The following is an 8,313-nucleotide window of genomic DNA, read 5'->3' as shown; positions in this document are numbered from 1 at the left end:
AGTAAATCATGGATCATCAATCAAAACTCATTTGGAAATCGAAACCCCATTTTATTTTTCCAAGAATTCGAACTACACCAAGTCAAAACCAAAGAAAACATAACATATAGCACACTACACTTCTCCTATGAGCATACACTCAGTAAGAAATTGAGCTTTTCTTATATATAATCAAGAGAAGTTGATTTTGAAACTAGATTAAATACTTAAATGCAAATGGTATATAAGTAGAATATTGAAAAAGATGATTATAGGTAGCAAGATCTTTGAATTTGGACTAAGTTTTGATATTGCATGCAAGAGAGATAAATGGAGAGAAGGAGAAAGCCGAGAGAAGGAGAGAGACGAGAGAGAAAAGAGAGAAAAGAGAGAGAAGAGAGAGAAGGAAAAGAGGAAAGAAAGAAAGAAATAAAGAAAGAGTGGCTGGGTGGAGAGAAGAAAAAGAGGGAGGGGGTGGGTTTTTATAGCCAAAATGGCAGGGGCGTTTTGGTCTTTTGCCAACCCAACTCTAGAATCTTCTTTTTATTCACAATCTAAAAATGAATTTAAATAATGAATAACTCTCTCAAAAAAGATGGGAATAAAATGAATAATAATTTTAGAACAAAGATCTGGAAATTAGCTTTCTAGACATATTTTTTAAAAGAATTTTTGAGCGTACAGTTTATTTAATACGGATTTTACAAGATTGTGCTAAAAAATAGAATTATAACTCGATAAAATCATTTTAAAATAAATCGATCACCAAATAATTTCATCTATCATTTTTAGAAAGTCTCTAGGACTATTTTGTAGATAACAAAACAAATTTCATGTCCTGACCATACTCGGATGCATGCCATAAATCCTCAAACCAAAATATTTTGTAAACTTAAATCAAAATCAAAACCCCCTTTTTAAATAGTAAAAATTCGAACTAAAAACCATTTAATCAAATCAAAAGATTCTTTAAATACTTAAACCATAATCAAACTATGCAAACAACCATTCTTCTCCTTTTAATTCACAAAAATTCGAACCCAATCATAGCACAAAGCCATCCAAAATCACATACAACTAGTCTAAAGTTATCATTCATACTAAAAATCATTTAAACCGAGAATTTCATTCATAAAATCAAATAATCATTTTGATTATAAACAATAACTAAAAACAACTAGCATGCAAGCCATAAAAATCAATTTATTCCCCTTCTAATTACAAAACCCATTCGGGTTTTTCAAATACACAAACATGCACCCACCATTTTTGATATGCAACCTTTAACACACATATTTATCTTGCCAACATCCATTATTTAATCATTCTACTCAATATCAAACCAAGTTACAACCTGAATTCACAAAATCTTTTATGCATGCAAAGAATTTTCTTAAAAATAAGATTTTATAGTCCATACCAAACTCAATACTAAATATAAGCAAGTAAATCATGGATCATCAATCAAAACTCATTTGAAAATCGAAACCCCATTTTATTTTTCCAAGAATTCGAACTACACCAAGTCAAAACCAAAGAAAACATAACATATAGCACACTACACTTCTCCTATGAGCATACACTCAGTAAGAAATTGAGCTTTTCTTATATATAATCAAGAGAAGTTGATTTTGAAACTAGATTAAATACTTAAATGCAAATGGTATATAAGTAGAATATTGAAAAAGATGATTATAGGTAGCAAGATCTTTGAATTTGGACTAAGTTTTGATGTTGCATGCAAGAGAGATAAAGGGAGAGAAGGAGAAAGCCGAGAGAAGGAGAGAAAAGAGAGAGAAAAGAGAGAAAAGAGAGAGAAGAGAGAGAAGGAAAAGAGGAAAGAAAGAAAGAAATAAAGAAAGAGTGGCTGGGTGGAGAGAAGAAAAAGAGGGAGGGGGTGGGTTTTTATAGCCAAAATGGCAGGGGCGTTTTGGTCTTTCGCCAACCCAACTCTAGAATCTTCTTTTTATTCTCAATCTAAAAATGAATTTAAATAATGAATAACTCTCTCAAAAAAGATGGGAATAAAATGAATAATAATTTTAGAACAAAGATCTCGAAATTCGCTTTCTAGACATATTTTTTAAAAGAATTTTTGAGCGTACAGTTTATTTAATACGGATTTTACAAGATTGCGCTAAAAAATAGAATTATAACTCGATAAAATTATTTTAAAATAAATCGATCACCAAATAATTTCATCTATCATTTTTAGAAAGTCTCTAGGACTATTTTGAAGATAACAAAACAAATTTCTTGTCCTGACCATACTCGGATGCAAGCCATAAATCCTCAAACCAAAATATTTTGTAAACTTAAATCAAAATCAAAACCCCCTTTTTAAATAGTAAAAATTCGAACTAAAAACCATTTAATCAAATCAAAAGAACTTTAAATACTTAAACCATAATCAAACTATGCAAACAACCATTCTTCTCCTTTCAATTCACAAAAATTCGAACCCAATCATAGCACAAAGCCATCCAAAATCACATACAACTAGTCTAACCCTATCATTCATACTAAAAATCATTTAAACCGAGAATTTCATTCATAAAATCAAGTAATCATTTTGATTATAAACAATAACAAAAAACAACTAGCATGCAAGCCATAAAAATCAATTTATTCCCCTTTTAATTACAAAACCCATTCGGGTTTTTCAAATACACAGACATGCACCCACCATTTTTGACATGCAACCTTTAACACACATATTTATCTTGCCAACATCCATTATTTAATCATTCTACTCAATATCAAACCAAGTTACAACCTGAATTCACAAAATCTTTTATGGATGCAAAGAATTTTCTTAAAAATAAGATTTTATAGTCCATACCAAACTCAATACTAAATATAAGCAAGTAAATCATGGATCATCAATCAAAACTCATTTGGAAATCGAAACCCCATTTTATTTTTCCAAGAATTCGAACTACACCAAGTCAAAACCAAAGAAAACATAACATATAGCACACTACACTTCTCCTATGAGCATACACTCAGTAAGAAATTGAGCTTTTCTTATATATAATCAAGAGAAGTTGATTTTGAAACTAGATTAAATACTTAAATGCAAATGGTATATAAGTAGAATATTGAAAAAGATGATTATAGGTAGCAAGATCTTTGAATTTGGACTAAGTTTTGATGTTGCATGCAAGAGAGATAAAGGGAGAGAAGGAGAAAGCCGAGAGAAGGAGAGGGCCGAGAGAGAAAAGAGAGAAAAGAGAAAGAAGAGAGAGAAGGAAAAGAGGAAAGAAAGAAATAAAGAAAGAGTGGCTCGGTGGAGAGAAGAAAAAGAGGGAGGGGTGGGTTTTTATAGCCAAAATGGCAGGGGCGTTTTGGTCTTTCGCCAACCCAACTCTAGAATCTTCTTTTTATTCTCAATCTAAAAATAAATTTAAATAATGAATAACTCTCCCAAAAAAGATGGGAATAAAATGAATAATAATTTTAGAACAAAGATCTCGAAATTAGCTTTCTAGACATATTTTTTAAAAGAATTTTTGAGCGTACAGTTTATTTAATACGGATTTTACAAGATTGCGCTAAAAAATAGAATTATAACTCGATAAAATTATTTTAAAATAAATCGATCACCAAATAATTTCATCTATCATTTGTAGAAAGTCTCTAGGACTATTTTGAAGATAACAAAACAAATTTCATGTCCTGACCATACTCGGATGCAAGCCATAAATCCTCAAACCAAAATATTTTGTAAACTTAAATCAAAATCAAAACCCCCTTTTTAAATAGTAAAAATTCGAACTAAAAACCATTTAATCAAATCAAAAGATTCTTTAAATACTTAAACCATAATCAAACTATGCAAACAACCATTCTTCTCCTTTTAATTCACAAAAATTCGAACCCAATCATAGCACAAAGCCATCCAAAATCACATACAACTAGTCTAACGCTATCATTCATACTAAAAATCATTTAAACCGAGAATTTCATTCATAAAATCAAGTAATCATTTTGATTATAAACAATAACTAAAAACAACTAGCATGCAAGCCATAAAAATCAATTTATTCCCCTTTTAATTACAAAACCCATTCGGGTTTTTCAAATACACAGACATGCACCCACCATTTTTGACATGCAACCTTTAACACACATATTTATCTTGCCAACATCCATTATTTAATCATTCTACTCAATATCAAACCAAGTTACAACCTGAATTCACAAAATCTTTTATGCATGCAAAGAATTTTCTTAAAAATAAGATTTTATAGTCCATACCAAACTCAATACTAAATATAAGCAAGTAAATCATGGATCATCAATCAAAACTCATTTGGAAATCGAAACCCCATTTTATGTTTCCAAGAATTCGAACTACACCAAGTCAAAACCAAAGAAAACATAACATATAGCACACTATACTTCTCCTATGAGCATACACTCAGTAAGAAATTGAGCTTTTCTTATATATAATCAAGAGAAGTTGATTTTGAAACTAGATTAAATACTTAAATGCAAATGGCATATAAGTAGAATATTGAAAAAGATGATTATAGGTAGCAAGATCTTTGAATTTGGACTAAGTTTTGATGTTGCATGCAAGAGAGATAAAGGGAGAGAAGGAGAGAGCCGAGAGAGAAAAGAGAGAAAAGAGAGAGAAGAGAGAGAAGGAAAAGAGGAAAGAAAGAAAGAAATAAAGAAAGAGTAGCTGGGTGGAGAGAAGAAAAAGAGGGAGGGGTGGGTTTTTATAGCCAAAATGGCAGGGGCGTTTTGGTCTTTCGCCAACCCAACTCTAGAATCTTCTTTTTATTCTCCATCTAAAAATGAATTTAAATAATGAATAACTCTCTCAAAAAAGATGGGAATAAAATGAATAATAATTTTAGAACAAAGATCTCGAAATTAGCTTTCTAGACATATTTTTATAAGAATTTTTGAGCGTACAATTGATTTAATACAGATTTTACAAGATTACGCTAAAAATAGAATTATAACTCGATAAAATCATTTTAAAATAAATTGATCACCAAATAATTTCATCTATCATTTTTAGAAAGTCTCTAGGACTATTTTGAAGATAACAAAACAAATTTCATGTCCTGACCATACTCGGATGCAAGCCATAAATCCTCAAACCAAAATATTTTGTAAACTTAAATCAAAATCAAAAACCCCTTTTTAAATAGTAAAAATTCGAACTAAAAACCATTTAATCAAATCAAAAGATTCTTTAAATACTTAAACCATAATCAAACTATGCAGACAACCATTCTTCTCCTTTTAATTCACAAAAATTCGAACCCAATCATTGCACAAAGCCATCTAAAATCACATACAACTAGTCTAACGCTATCATTCATACTAAAAATCATTTAAACCGAGAATTTCATTCATAAAATCAAGTAATCATTTTTATTATAAACAATAACTAAAAACAACTAGCATGCAAGCCATAAAAATCAATTTATTCCCCTTTTAATTACAAAACCCATTCGGGTTTTTCAAATACACAGACATGCACCCACCATTTTTGACATGCAACCTTTAACACACATATTTATCTTGCCAACATCCATTATTTAATCATTCTACTCAATATCAAACCAAGTTACAACCTGAATTCACAAAATCTTTTATGCATGCAAAGAATTTTCTTAAAAATAAGATTTTATAGTCCATACCAAACTCAATACTAAATATAAGCAAGTAAATCATGGATCATCAATCAAAACTCATTTGGAAATCGAAACCCCATTTTATTTTTCCAAGAATTCGAACTACACCAAGTCAAAACCAAAGAAAACATAACATATAGCACACCACACTTCTCCTATGAGCATACACTCAGTAAGAAACTGAACTTTTCTTATATATAATCAAGAGAAGTTGATTTTGAAACTAGATTAAATACTTAAATGCAAATGGTATATAAGTAGAATATTGAAAAAGATGATTATAGGTAGCAAGATCTTTGAATTTGGACTAAGTTTTGATGTTGCATGCAAGAGAGATAAAGGGAGAGAAGGAGAAAGCCGAGAGAAGGAGAGAGCGGAGAGAGAAAAGAGAGAAAAGAGAGAGAAGAGTGAGAAGGAAAAGAGGAAAGAAAGAAAGAAATAAAGAAAGAGTGGCTGGGTGGAGAGAAGAAAAAGAGGGAGGGGGTGGGTTTTTATAGCCAAAATGGCAGGGGCGTTTTGGTCTTTTGTCAACCCAACTCTAGAATCTTCTTTTTATTCTCAATCTAAAAATGAATTTAAATAATGAATAACTCTCTCAAAAAAGATGGGAATAAAATGAATAATAATTTTAGAACAAAGATCTCGAAATTAGCTTTCTAGACATATTTTTTAAAAGAATTTTTGAGCGTACAGTTTATTTAATACGGATTTTACAAGATTGCGCTAAAAAATAGAATTATAACTCGATAAAATCATTTTAAAATAAATCGATCACCAAATAATTTCATCTCTCATTTTTAGAAAGTCTCTAGGACTATTTTGAAGATAACAAAACAAATTTCATATCCTGACCATACTCGGATAATTTTATAACAATCTTTAAATGTTCAATAAACCATATTTTAAATCAAATAAATCCCTTAAAATCATTTAAAAATAACCAGAGCACGTAATCAAGCATATTTTCAAGAAATAGCACGTATTCACATATCACGACTCATATCGTAACACATTCTATCATAAAAACTTCCCCTTTTTACTCATATTCACTTTTCGGGTAACGGGTCGCGTCCTGTCTAACGGCCCAACGCTGAGCGTTTCCACTTACGCTTCACAATCATTCTCTTTTATATCAACCGACACATCAAACTGGAATATAATATTCATTTAAACATTTCCTCTTCACATAATAACACATAATTCATATATTCACACTTTATTCATATAATTTAGAATTACAACACAAAAGTATACTTTATTCACTTAATCACGTTGTTAAATTCCTAGTCGCTACAATATACCCCCTTAAAAGGATTATGTCCCCAGAATCTAGTCTAAGCAAATTGATGGAGATAATTTTCTTGCATTTCGCTCTCTAATTCCCAGGTTGCCTTTTCTACTTTAGGATTTCTCCACAACACTCTAACTAGAGGTACAACTTTATTTTTAAGTACTTTTTCTTTACGATCTAAGATTCGAACTAGTTGTTCCATATAAGACAAATCTTGTTATATTTCTACTAGTTCTAATTCGATCACATGGATTACATCGGTATTATATTTCTTTAGAAGAGAAACGTGAAACACTTTATGAAGATGTTGCATCTGCGGAGGTAACGCTAACTCATAAGCCACTTTTCCGACTTGTCTTAGCACTTCGAAAGGTCCAATATACCTAGGACTCAAGTTTCATTTCTTCCCGAATCTGGATAAACCTTTCCACGGAGATATCTTTAACAACACTTTATCTCCAGGCTCAAATTGCATATCCTTCTGATCTTGATCCGCGTATTTCATTTGTCGATCTTGAGCAGCAATCAACCTTTTATGAATCACTTCCACTTTCTCTTTCGTTTGTTGAACTAGCTCTGGGCCAATTAGTTTGCGCTCACCAACCTCATCCCAATATGTAGGGGATCCGCATTTTCTTCCATACAATGCTTCATAAGGAGGCATGCTAATACACGTGTGATAATTGTTGTAGGAAAACTCAATCAAAGGCAGATGATCGTCCCAATTTCCTTTGAAATCCAGTGCACAAGTTCTCAACATATCCTTGATCGTTTGAATTGTCCTTTCGCTTTGTCCGTCAGTCTGCGGATGATACGCCGTGATCATTTTCAATTTAGTTACCAAATGATCATGAAATTGTCGCCAAAATCTTGTGTTAAATCTCGGATCTCTATCCGATACAATAGACATCGGAACTCTGTGACGCATAACAATCTCGTACAAATACATTTTGACCGTAGGATCCATAAGCGGAGCCGACGAGGAAAATGAAAACGGACTTAAGATGCATCGAAAAAGGAAATGACCGTTATAAAGAACAAGGATTTAAAGAGATAATAAAGGTAATATAAGTTGAGAGGGTGCATAATAAGTAGCACGTGAGTGCGAGTCGTCATAAATTAGAACGGGACCTAACAAAATGAATTTTGTTTATGATTATAGATTTCCGAGCGGAACCTAGAGCATCTTCACCTCGATATACCCAGGCAAGTTTACGATCCCAACTCCATTTACTGTTGTGTTGTGAAAGGATTGTTTTATTATCATTGCATAAATACCATGCTTGCCATGATATATAGTAATTGAATTTTCACATAATGTAGCAATGTTGTACGATAAGCATATATCGTAAAATGTTTAATTCCTCTATAAGCGTGACGTATAAT

The sequence above is a fragment of the Apium graveolens genome, chromosome 9 (assembly GCF_009905375.1).
Source record: "Apium graveolens cultivar Ventura chromosome 9, ASM990537v1, whole genome shotgun sequence".
NCBI classification, from domain to species: Eukaryota; Viridiplantae; Streptophyta; class Magnoliopsida; order Apiales; family Apiaceae; genus Apium; species Apium graveolens.
Note: the sequence above shows the minus strand (reverse complement) of the source record.